At 44.2% G+C, this 12,809-nt stretch overlaps 1 pseudogene; it reads right to left on the reverse strand.

The window, feature by feature from the left end:
- LOC115069911 overlaps positions 1 to 425 on the reverse strand; it is a 145,265-nt pseudogene extending 144,840 nt beyond the window's left edge.
- Positions 426 to 12,809: the final 12,384 nt, after the last annotated feature.

Consider the following 12,809-nt stretch of genomic DNA (forward strand, 5'->3'; position numbering starts at 1 on the left):
GGGGGTAAGGTGGGTAGTTCAGGTATGGGTGCCTCTAGAGCTGCCAGCACAATGGGGTCTAAGAGAGCTACCCTCCTGGCCTCTGCATCAGCAAAGTTGTTACCAATAGCCTCAGGAGTCTTTCTGGACTGGTGCCCGGGCACATGTACAACTGCTACCGCCCTAGGCTTTTCCACAGCTACTAACAGTCTTTGCACTTCCTGCAAATTCTTCAGCTCCTTCCCTTCTGTGGACTGAAATCCTCTTTCCTGGTAGATGGCACCATGAACATGCACAATGCCAAAAGCATACCTGCTGTCAGTATAAATGTTAGCTCGCCTGCCTTCTGCTCTCTCCAGCGCCTCTGCGAAAGCAATTAGTTCTGCCTTTTGGGCTGAGGTGCCAGGGGGCAGGGCTGCACTCCAAATGACTTTCCCCTTGTGCATCACTACCGCTGCTCCAGCTCTCCTAACCCCATCCCACACGAAGCTGCTTCCATCTGTATACCAGTCTAATTCACTATTTGGCAGCCGCGTGTGTCTCAGGTCTGCCCATACCTGGATGATTTCAGAGAGAATGTCTCTACAGTCATGGATGGGGGTTGACAGGTCTGGGTCTGGCAGGAGAGTGGCAGGATTCAGGGTCACTGGGGCCGAGAAGGTGATTCGAGGAGAGTCCAGCAGGAGCCCTTGGTAGTGGGTGAGCCTGGCATTTGTCATCCATTTCCCTGGAGGGTGCCTGAGAATCCCCTCCACAGTATGCGGGGCTGTCACCCTCAGGTCCTGGCCAAACGTCAGCTTCTCAGCTTCCTTTACCAGTAGGGGGATGGCTGGGAGAAGAGCTTCTTTTAATCTGTCAAATGCTTCTTGCTGTTCCTGACTCCACTTCCAGTCCAGTCCTTCTTTGGTGGCTTCATACCGCGGACGGGCTATCTCTGCATACCCTGGGATCCAGAGTCTGCAAAACCCAGCTGAGCCAAGGAATTCCCTCACTCCCCGGGGAGAGGAGGGCACAGGAATGGTCAGGATAGTCTGTTTTATGGCTTGTGTCAGCCATCTGGTTCCTTTTGCTATCTTGTACCCCAAGTAAACCACTGACGTCTGGCAAATGTGCGCCTTTTTGGCACTGGCCCAATATCCCAGGCTTCCCACTTTGGCCAACAAGTTCTTCGTAGCTTCCATGCACTCTTCATGAGTTTCTGTAGCCAGCAACAGGTCATCCACATACTGTAGCAGATTCACGTGGGGGTGCCTTTTGTGGAAGGGCTCCAGATCTTGGTTTAGTGCCTCACTGAACAAGGTGGGAGAGTTCTTAAAGCCTTGTGGCAGTCTGGTCCAGGTGAGCTGCCCTGTCTTTCCCCCTCCTGGTTCTTGCCACTCGAAGGCAAACAAGGGCTGGCTGACTTCAGCAAGAGGGACACTGAAGAAAGCATCCTTCAAGTCTAGGGTGGTATACCACACATGGGACGGTGACAGGTGGCTAAGTAGGGTGTATGTATTTGGCACTGTGGGGTGAATGTCCTCTACTCTTTCATTTATCCTTTGCAAATCCTGCACCGGTCTGTAATCTCCACTGCCAGGCTTTCTCACAGGAAGCAGGGGTGTATTCCATGCTGATTGGCAGGGTTTAAGGATTTTTGCTTCTAGCAGCCTATGGATGTGAGGCGCTATTCCCTTCCTAGCCTCTTCTGGCATCGGGTACTGCCAGACCCGAATGGGCAGGGCCGTGGCTTTGAGTTGGACCACAACCAGGGGCAGGTGCTTAGTGAGGCCGACTCCCCTGGTTTCGGCCCAGGCGGAAGGGAACTCCTGCAACCAGGAGCTCATGTCTCCCTGGCCCCCCTTTTCTAGAGCCACTGGGAATAGGCGATATTCATCAGCCAGAGATAAAGACAACACATGTACTGGCTGCAGGGGCTGTCCTTCTGAGTCCATGACTGTTATCCCTTTAGACTCAAAATGGATACATGCCCCGATCTTAGTGAGTAAGTATCTACCCAGCAAAGGTGTGGGACTCTCTGACACAACCAGGAAGGAGTGGGAAAACTGATGCCTTCCCAAGTCCACTTTCCTGTTGGTGGTCCAGGTGCACCTCTTAGTTCCTGTAGCTCCTTGGACTATGCTTGTGCATCCTGGCTTTAGAGGACCACGAGCTTGATTGAGAACTGAATACTATGCCCCAGTATCTACCATGAAGCTGGTGGGAGTCCCCTCCATGCACAGAGTTACCCAAGACTCGGGGAGGGGTGCCGAGCCCCATCCCCTTCAGTTTCCTTCTCCCAGGTGGAGGGTCCTAATAGGGCTCCCTCCTCCTTGTCTTCCTCTTCTTTGTGGGCACTCTCTCTTCCAATGCCCGTATCTTTTGCACAGGGTGCACTGTTCCTGCCCTAGTTTAGATGGGCGGGGTCCTGCTCGCTGAAGCGGCTCAGGGCTCCCTTTCACTCTGGCCAGGAATATTCTGGCCATCTCCTCCCTCTGCTTCTTGTTCTCTTTTCTTTGAAATTCTCTGTCCTCTTTCCTAATTTTATCCTGCATCTCCCATTCCTCCTTCCTTCGCCTCTCCTCCCTGTCCTCCGGAGACTACCTAGCATTAAAGACCTTCTCTGCCTGTTGCAGCATCTCCCTAATAGAAATCTCCCCCAGATCATCCCGCTTATGGAGTTTTCTCCTGATATCGGAGGCTGCCTGGTTAATAAAAGAGAGGACTACAGCTGACCTGTGTTCCTCTGCCTCTGGGTTTATAGGGGTGTATTGCCTATAGGCATCAAATAGCCTTTCCAGATATGCGGCTGGGCTTTCAGTTTCTCCCTGAACAATTGTTTTTACCTTAGCCAGGTTAGTGGGCCATCTTGCAGCCACCTGGAGACCAATCATCAGTGTCTGATGGTAGACCCGGAGGCGCTCCCTACCTTCTGCCATCCCAAAATCCCAATTTGGGCATGTGAGGGGGATGCTTCATCGATGGTAGTCTGAAGGGTAGGGCTTCTGCCTCTGGGTTTATAGGGGTGTACTGCCTATAGGCATCAAATAGCCTTTCCAGATATGCGGCTGGGCTTTTGGTTTCTCCCTGAACAATTGTTTTTACCTTAGCCAGATTAGTGGGCCGTCTTGCAGCAGCCTGGAGACCGGTCATTAGAGTCTGGCGATAGACTCGAAGACGCTCCCTACCTTCTGCCATCCTAAAATCCAAATCTGGACATGTGAGGGGGAACACCTCATCAATGGCAGGTTGAAGAGTAGTGGGCCTCCCATTTTCCCGAGGACATTCTTCCTGGCTTCATTAAGGATCCGCTCCCACTCCTCAGTGGTGAAGAGGGTGCGGAGCAGCTGCTGGCAGTCGTCCCATGTGGGGCAATGAGTGAACATAATAGATTCCACCAAACCGATAAGTGGGGGGTTTTGGGTCCTCCAGTTGTAAAGATCGCTAGAGGAGAATGGCCAGTATTGATACTGTTGGTCATCTGGGCCGCCGATTGCTCGTATCGGCAGCACTGGAATAGCCCCTCCTGTGGTGGAGGAGGGGGCCTCTCCTATTCGGTCCCTATTTCCCTGAGACCTTAGCTGCATTCCTTCTGCCTCTCCAGGTCATCCATCCTCTCCTGTGGAGGAGTCTGGGGAGGGGGCACCACTGGATTCCCATGGGGACCCCTGGCTCCATCCCCCCCTCCATAGGCCGCTTCGGCTTTATCTGCCAGATTCTCCCACAAAAGTATATAGGGGAGTTGATCCAGGTGGCCCTCTGGGTTAGTCCGGGTAATGAAAGCTTTAACCTTGCCAATGGTGTCCAGGGAAAGGGACCCCTGGGTTGGCCAACCTACTCCAAAGGTGGGACATTCAGTCGAGCAGAAAGTGCCAAACTTACCCTTCCTGATGCTAGGGCCCAATTTCAAAGCCCGTTCCTTCACATCCGAGAAGTGAGAGAGGATTAAACTTTTAGGAGTGGCCTGAGTCTGGCCCATGGTAGAGGTTACAGAAGAGAGAGAGAGAGAGAGAGAGAGAGAGATGAAAAGGGAGAAGTAAAGATGCCACTCTAAAAAATGATGGCCAGTGGGTGTGCTTGTGGACAGGTGCCTGTCGTTGCCCAGTTTTTCTTCTTCAGTGGATGTGAATTTATCTAGGATTCACGCCTGGGACCCCCTTATCCTCTCATGGGAGTCTTTCAGCGGCGAGTGCCCTGTGGCTCTTACTAGCTCGACCCGTGCCCGCGGGGCTTTCTCAGTGGCCGGAGAGAGCGATGGAGAGGGGTGGGAGATACAGAGAATAAATAGAAGGAAAAGGAGGAAAGGAAATTTTTAAAATAGCATAGAGAAAAATACAAAACAAGACCCCCCCCAGTAAGACAATTAGCACAACCATCAAGCACGCACACCACATTGAATCACATTCATGCGGACCGGTCCTTCTTTCGCTCAGATGCGCGCTGCACTCACCACTCTCACTTTCAGGATCCCCGAGACTTCTCATGATTCTCCCAAATGGTGTCCACTCAGGCTGCCTCAGAGTGACCAACTCGATTTTTCCCTCCTCAGGTGCCAGATTTGGTAGCAGGCTTCCTTCCTAGGGCCGAGACACTCGGACCCTAGGGCCAGGGCTGGTTACCGCTCTGGACTCGAACCCGAGACCAGACACAGGATGGTGATTCCCATGTTATTCTGGATTTTATAGACACGAGGGAGCCACCCTCGATTTACATTGCCCTGTCCAGAGAAAAGAAACTCTGCCCCCATTCGTCCTTTGATCCCCAGAAGCCTCCCACAAATCTGGGACGAGCCCCCAAAATGTTAGGGTCCGTGACTCGGTGGGTCTCTTCTGGAGAACAAATGCACGAATATGGAGATGCAAATATCAAGCAAAGTTCTATTAAACCAGCTAGCTGGGGTTGACCATCATTCCAAGACACGCAGGTCTGGTTAGAACAATCGACCCTGAGGCAATTTGATGTAAAGATTATATAGTCTTCCACAACCATTACACAAAAGCCCACGTTTATACAGCCAATAGCTTCAAAGCAAGCATTTCACAAACCAATAACTTTAAAACAAGAAAAATGTTACAACTCCCTTCAGGTATCTCAATCGGGGAGAGATGGTTGGTGTATGCCTGGCATGGCTCTTTCCTGTTATCTTGTGTAAGCATACATGTCTACATGACATGACACAGAACAGGTCAGGCTCCCACTTGCCCCTATCTCCGGATGCCTGTGTCTCCAGTTGAGTTAATTGGTTACAAGCAGTAAATTTAAACAAGTAAGTTCAAGCAGTAAATTCAGACAAGCAGTATATTCAAACAAGCAGTAAATTCCTCTTTCCCTAACACTTTCATTGATCCCAAAGCCACATTGTGTTATGAAAGCCAAATGATCCTTCTCAGTCAATCTGTGGGAAGCCATAAAATATCACTCAAAGTTATCTGCAGTTCCATGGTTACAAGCAGTAAATTTAAACAAGTAAGTTCAAGCAGTAAATTCAGACAAGCAGTATATTCAAACAAGCAGTAAATTCCTCTTTCCCTAACACTTTCATTGATCCCAAAGCCACATTGTGTTATGAAAGCCAAATGATCCTTCTCAGTCAATCTGTGGGAAGCCATAAAATATCACTCAAAGTTATCTGCAGTTCCAAAGCTGAGGATGATCACCAACATGATCAAACGTTTTTCTGTATTCTGCATGTGCTTGTGTCTACATGTGCATCTTCAGAATATGTTCATACATGTAGGACTGATTTTGAAAGGTTTGCACATGTTAACATCTCCCTTCCACTCTACTAATCTACTACCTCCCCTCCTCCCAATTCTGTTCTTTCCTTTCCAGGCAGAGTGAACACAAGATGAAAGAGAAATGGAAGTAGGAAAATGCAAGTGGTCAATTTCAGAGTGAGACATAAATTTCTATTTTACTTGGCATGGAAAGGAAACTTGAACTTTGTATTTTTCAAAATTGAGATTTTTCTCTCTAGTCCTCTAGTTCAATCCTAAGTGGAATTAAGATAGTCCAAATCTTAGTGACCAGGCAGAATTGCTGTGTTTCCTTTCACTGCTCTTGTTAGTGGCCACCCAAACCTAGAGAATGTACCTGAGCTGTCTCTTTAGCCTCTGACCCCTCCACTCTGATCTTCCACCCACTGGCCATAGCTCAGACCCACATCACCACTTGCTTCACGTGTCTGTCATTTAGCACTCCTTCATCTACATTTCATACAGTTCATTTCATCATTGAATTTTTGCATAACTTACAGTGCTGATTTTGTATAATATGAACCCGATGATGCTATTTCACAGCTTGGAACTCTCTTGACTTTTTCTTGTGCCCAGGAACAAATTATAACCTTAAAGTCTGAGAACAGTTCATCCCACCAGCCTCTCATATGCCATGCATGTCTCAGTTTAGGTTCAGAGTCACCATCACCTCATGTCACACTAGTTTTATCATGACACCATGCCGTTTCCATAGTCTCTTCTCTGCCTGAAAAACCTAACTTCTTACCTGAGAGTTCTGTTATTCTTAAATGATAGAGGCATTGCTATTTTCCCTTAAAGAACCACCTCACCATCTCTGGCAGAGTTCAGGGCTCCATTTTCACTGCCTGTGACTACATTTTGTTCCTAATAAAGGCACATTCTTTTCAGTGCTCTAATTTGCCTCCAGGGACTTCATGTTTACTGTGACCAGTTAACCTGTTTCCTGACAGTTTAGCCACTGATCACACAGTTTTTGAATAAATAACTAGCTAGTCTATTTCTGCTTTAAGATATTTCTGCTTGACTGAGACACATGAACTACACAGCTGAAGTTCACCAAGGGCATGATACTTTCTCTGGACAACTGATACAGTGGTAATTTGAAGACAGATTTAATTCTGTAGGCTGAAGAATTATCTACTTGTATCAGATTTGCTTTTAATCCAACTGGTTCTGAGTGTCAGTAGAGAAACTGCTTCTGTTTATGTAACATATGTTACTTATTTTAGAAGAGATTTTAAATTTCCAAGATGCTTGGATGAAATCCCCATCTGACATGTTGGTGCCACTGTTAATTAAATATTAGTCAGATAAAGCTGCATGTGATTGTTTGAAGCCTAATGTCGTGTTGCTTTAATTTCAACTTCAATCTAAGAACTTAGAAGAAAACAGGAAGGCATTTATATGTGTTGCAGCAAGCTCGCATTTCGTGCAGCCACATTAACACCAAGCCACTCAAGGAAGACAAACACCTTGCCCTCAGCTTTAAAGCTTCAGCTAAACTTGGGTGGCATACTATGACTTTCCAGAGATTAAGAAGGGCCATTAGGCTTTGAAAACACAGTGTGGCATTAAAATATGACTAATAATTTTTCATTTTGTTTAAATGAAGCTAGTCTACCAAATGTTTCCTGTCTTTATGTCTATTATGTCCTGTCCCTAAAAGACCTCTTATTAGACAGCTCTTTCTGAAGAGAATAAACTCAAAGTTCAGTGGGTTTTTCAATGATTTTATCATAGGTCTGTAGACTGAAAGCTTTCCAGAAAACCCCTGTGTATTGGGTACAGAAAGCATCCTATGGAATAAAGTTAGCTTCACAGTTTTATGTGTTTATATTTCTGCTTCTCTTGCTTACTAGAAAATATATTCCATGTGTTTTTCCCACAGGAAATCTAGTCTATCCCCGCATGCAAAGTCTATGTTCACTAGATGTCTTCTGAATGAGCAAATGAATGAATGAATGGATGGATGACTTACCAGTTGGATTTCTTCTATAGAATTAAATGTAGTTATGATAAAGGCAGAAGATTGAACCTAGGGCCTCTGATATGCTAGTCACTGAACTATATCATGAACTCTTTTAATTTTTTTTTATTTTGAGCTAGGGTTATCTAGGCTGGTCTTGACCTCACTCTGTAGCTCAGGTCTGTCTTGTAATCTCCTTGCCTCAGCCTCCTAACTAACTAGGGTTACAGGCCTGCCCCACCAGGCCCAATTTAGGAAACTTCTTTTTAAATTCTACATTATTTTTGGAGCTCAGAATTTATTCTATTTGGGGGTATTATTTAAGATCTATAGCATACAGTAACTAATACAAAATTGCTGCCTTCTTCACCTGCGTGGCAGGGGTCTGTGACAGCGATGGGGATAGCCTCAACTCTACTAACTTCAACATTCTTAGTGTTATGATAGTGGAACTGCAGAGCAATATCTGTGACTGGGTTTGGATCTGTTTTCAGTCATCAATATCGGGAGTAACTCTCTCATGCTGGTTGGACTCCAGAGAGGTGAATCTTAGGATTGCACTGGGAATCTCTGTCCCGTTACATGTCAAAGAATTAATTCTGAGTATGATTCATAACTGTATAGAAGCTACTCTGATTTTGAATAGATTTCTTTAATTTATATGCATAAAATTATAATCCATTTTGCTCTTTAGTAAGCATGCATGCATTTTTTAAATAATCAGCAGTCAGCTTTATGGATAGACATGTGGAAGAAATGAGAGCACCGTGTCCAGTTAGAGCAAGCCTCTTTGCTCAGTGGTAGGAATCTTGTTTAGAATCTTCTCCACCATATCCTCTCATACTCTCACAGAGTAGACTTCTGTTCATTCATTACTGGGCACAATTGCTGAGCTGAACTCTACAGACCGAGGTCAGATGTGGAGAATCTGGTTTTCCTCCAGATGGTTTCATAGACAGTTCTGACAGATCATTCCCTATGCTTAATTCCTGTCCTGTTTATATCTAATTTAATGACTGTCTGGCCCCTGCTGCTGGCAGAGGGCATTACAGATCTCCATGGTCACTGGAACAGTTTTTAGCCACTGTTTCTGAGAGAGGAGAAGATAGAGAGACCACAATTGGCTTCTCCCCCATCCTGTTTGTATCTGAACTGTCTCATAAAGTATAACAAGTCTATAATGGCTCCTTCTGTTCAAAGCAGGCCTGGCTGCCCATCCTGAGTTGCACTGGTCTCAGCCTCACTTTTGTAGGCTTCCCAGACTTCTCACAACATACCCCACACTCAGTAATTGCACTTCTTTCAGACATTAGTGTATTGGAAACATTTCAGCCTTCCCTTGTCAATTCTAGAAGAGTGTGTTCAGAAACAGCAAGTGCAAACTAAATAGGATGCTTAATGGTCACTTGGGTCTAATAATCTTAGCACAAACTAAGATACTGCAGAATTTGATGTCTTCCTTTGGACCTTGTGTGACATTGGGGCATGATCAGTACTTTGTAGTAGAAACATAGTCTTATGTACTAATTTTCATTCATAGTCTGGCGCAGTGAAAGACTTTTGAATTTAACAAGCATTCCTAACATTAACCTTTTTTATCAAGTATGCTGAAACAGAGTTTTGGCCTGGACCTCAACCAATGAAAGGCTCTAGTTGTTTTGTTTTTTGGTTTTTGGGTGTTTTTTTTGGGGGGGGGTGTTTCTGTATTTGTAAGTTTATTTTTCCTATGTTAATTTTGGGAAGAAAAATCTGATACCCCACTCAGATTTGTACCCTATGGATTATGGAGCAAAAAGTATTTTTCTAAATGCTACAAATCCATTCTAGAAGTTAGATTTTTTCAATAGAAAACATTGTATTGCTTTTATCAACCTTTACAAATAGAACAGTGTGATGAAAACATCCAGCATTCAAGTCAGACTATATCAGAAAAATATGGAAAAAGATTCTAGATTATTTGTTGTGTGACAAAGGCTCATTGGAATAGCCCCAAAAGCTACTTTGAATACATCCCATTGATATGGAGAGAAACAGTTTCATTACTGAAATGGGTAAAAATAATAAATTTAATCAACTGAATAAAATAACAAATTATGAGTCAATATAAAAATATAAGTAGATTGATCATTTGAAGAATATTATTGTTTAAATTTCCTTCCTCAAACCTTGTATTAACTACCAAAAGGCACAGAATAATTGTGGTGATTTGAATGAGTATCTCCAAAGCCTCTAAGTATTTGGACATTTGGTCCCCAGTTTATGGTGCTGTTTGGAGGAATTTATGGAACCTTTAGGTGGTGCGGCTATGCTAGAGGAAGCACATCACAGGGGTAAAAGTCCTAAAGGCTTCCTATATTTCCAGTCACTTTCTGCTTTCTGTGCCTGCTTGAAGAGGTGGTTGCTCAGCTTTCTGCTCTGCTCACCCCTACCACCATGCCTTCCTGCCATTATGGACTCTATCCTTTGAGCCATAAGTCAAATAAACATTTTCTTCTTTAAGTGGCCTTGGTCATAGTGTTTTATCACACCAAGAGAAAAGTAACTAATACAGGATTTGGAACCAGCATAGTCATGCTGTTGCTGTGCAGAACCTAACCATGTGAGTTTTTGGAGGAATGTGGAAGACTTTGGAAGTTTAGACTAGAAAAGGGATTGAATGCCAAAGCAAGCTTAACAGGCCATTTTAGTACGTGCCTGGAAGAAGTAGTGTTGAGAGCAATCTAGTTTCAGAGGGAAACACAGATTTAATCCACAACTGAGATAGTCTGACAAAGAGTCTGGTTGAAGTCTACTCTAGGCCTAAGAACTCACATGAGGCTATGTTGAAAAATAATGGATTAATTTCTTTGGTAGAGAAAATTTCAATATAGTCTAACATAGAATTGGTGGCATGGTTATCAGTGGTGACTGTTGTGGAAATCCACAATGAAAAAGAGCAAACAGGGCACAAAGAAGCACAGAGTGTACAGTAAGAAGAGATAGAGAAAATTAGGAAGCTTAATAATGTTGGAGTCAAGATATGTGCTGAAGCAGAGGCTCTCTTTGATAAGGAGATTAGAGCCATTAAAGAGAGGACTCAAGATTTACACTGGAACAATAGAAAGAGTACTCTTAGGCCAAGTGCCCAACAGCTAAGCTTCCTTATGGAAGGAAAAGCCACAAGGAGTTTTCTCAACAACCAACAAAAACTGTTAATAATGTGGATGAAGTAGGCCATGATCCACATCAAGCTGGAGCCCTAAACTTGGCAGTGTCATTCACACGGTGCTGCCATAAGAGTCATGAAAATGCAAGTGTAATGGGGTCATTGGATATTTTTCTTTGTGGTTCCAGAGAGCTGCCGAATCCAGACAGCATGCAGCAGGAGAGTCCCTGCATAAAGACAGTCCTGACAGGCCAAGAGGAAAGTCCTGAGAGACATTGCTTGAAGCTATGAAGGTGAGGCCTAGCTGGCAGTGGAAACTCAAAGATGTTGAAGATGCTAGAGCCATGAGACATCTGCCATGAGCAGATACTATACAGGGCATGGTGTCAGCCCAAGAGAGAGATGTATGTTGCATGCAGCAAAGCTGGAGTGACTGAGCCATTTAATCCCTTTGGAATCAAAGTCCAAGACATCAGGCATGGAGTTTCTGAATTTGGTGTTTGCCTTGGTGGGTCTAGGTCCTTTTCAGTCTGGTTGGTATTCCTCTCTATGCCCCTATTCCTCCCTTTTTGGAACGGAATGCATATTTGGTTCCATTGTGTGTTGGAAGTATATAATTTGTCTTTATTTTGCAAGGGCTTATATTTATGAGATTTCTTTTAGTCTCAGAAGAGACTTTGGACTCTGATCTTTTGAAGTGTTGAGACTTTTAAGAGGTACCTGGAGACTTTTGAATTTGGAGTAAATATGTTATACATGGACAGTAAATCCCCATTGCTGAAGACACTGCATTATCTGAGTGTGGGAGAGGGAGAAATCAAGCTTGGAGTGAGCTGGAAACTCCATGCCACTGGAAGGGTGACTTTCATAGTACCAGAAAGTGATATGCAGTGGCTTTAGGAGAACTGTTCCCTATAATTCTACTCAACAATGGATCCCATGTGCTGCACTGCCAGGATTACAATATTGTCATGAGCTTATGGGGGCCAGGGAGTGCATCGTGGAAGTTTGAATGAGTGTCCCCCATAGGCTCCAAATATGTGGAAAGTCTGTCCTCTGTTACTGGCCTGTTTTGAGGGGTGTGGTCTTGCTGAAGGAAGTGTGTCACTGTGGGCAGACTTTTAAAGTATATAGACATGCCCTCTTCCAGTTTGACTTACTTTGCTTCCTACGCCTAATTGAAGATGTGACCACTCAGCTCTCTGCTCTAACTACCTCTGCCATCATGTCTTTTTGACATGATGGACTCTTACCCTTCTCAAACCATAGCCAAATAAACACTTCCTTCTGTAAGTTTCCTTGGTCATGATGTTTTATGAAGGCAACAGAAAAGTAACTAATACAATAACTTAGGATTGGAAATGCTCAGTGTTACCTTCTTAATAGAACAATGTAAGCACCATCAATAATGAAGCCAAATGAGAATGGCTGGCACTTTCTGAAATGCGTTGATTCCATATCTCATCGTTTTTGTGCTTTGACTGCCCAGTAGCCACAACCTGTGTCTAAACAAATTTAGACCATAATACATAACACAAAATAATTTGCTTATGATCTTCAAACACAAATGTTAACAAGTAAAGGGAAGATAAAGGAAGTCTGAAGACATCTACACACTCACACATTCTTGATAGTTAAATGCTACATGGTATTGGGTGCCAGATATGTTGTCATAAGGTCAGAATGAGCCAATTGAAGAAATGAAATAGGAGCTGGATATCAGATGGTGAATTTTCTAAAGATTAAAACCATATGTTTGGAGTAATATTGTAGCAGTATGAGACACTGGCCTTATTTTTATGAAATACACATTAAAGTACTTGAGGATGAAAGGTATGGCTATCAGGTAGACAAAATGCTTTCAAAAATGCTACTTGAGCAACCCAATTGAAAGATGGGCTAAGGAGCTGAACAGAAAGTTTTCAAAAGAAGAAGTAAAGATGGCTATGAAACATCTTAAAAGATGTTCAACATCACTAAT

The sequence above is a fragment of the Nannospalax galili genome, unplaced genomic scaffold (assembly GCF_000622305.1).
Source record: "Nannospalax galili isolate Female #2095 unplaced genomic scaffold, S.galili_v1.0 scaffold555, whole genome shotgun sequence".
NCBI classification, from domain to species: Eukaryota; Metazoa; Chordata; class Mammalia; order Rodentia; family Spalacidae; genus Nannospalax; species Nannospalax galili.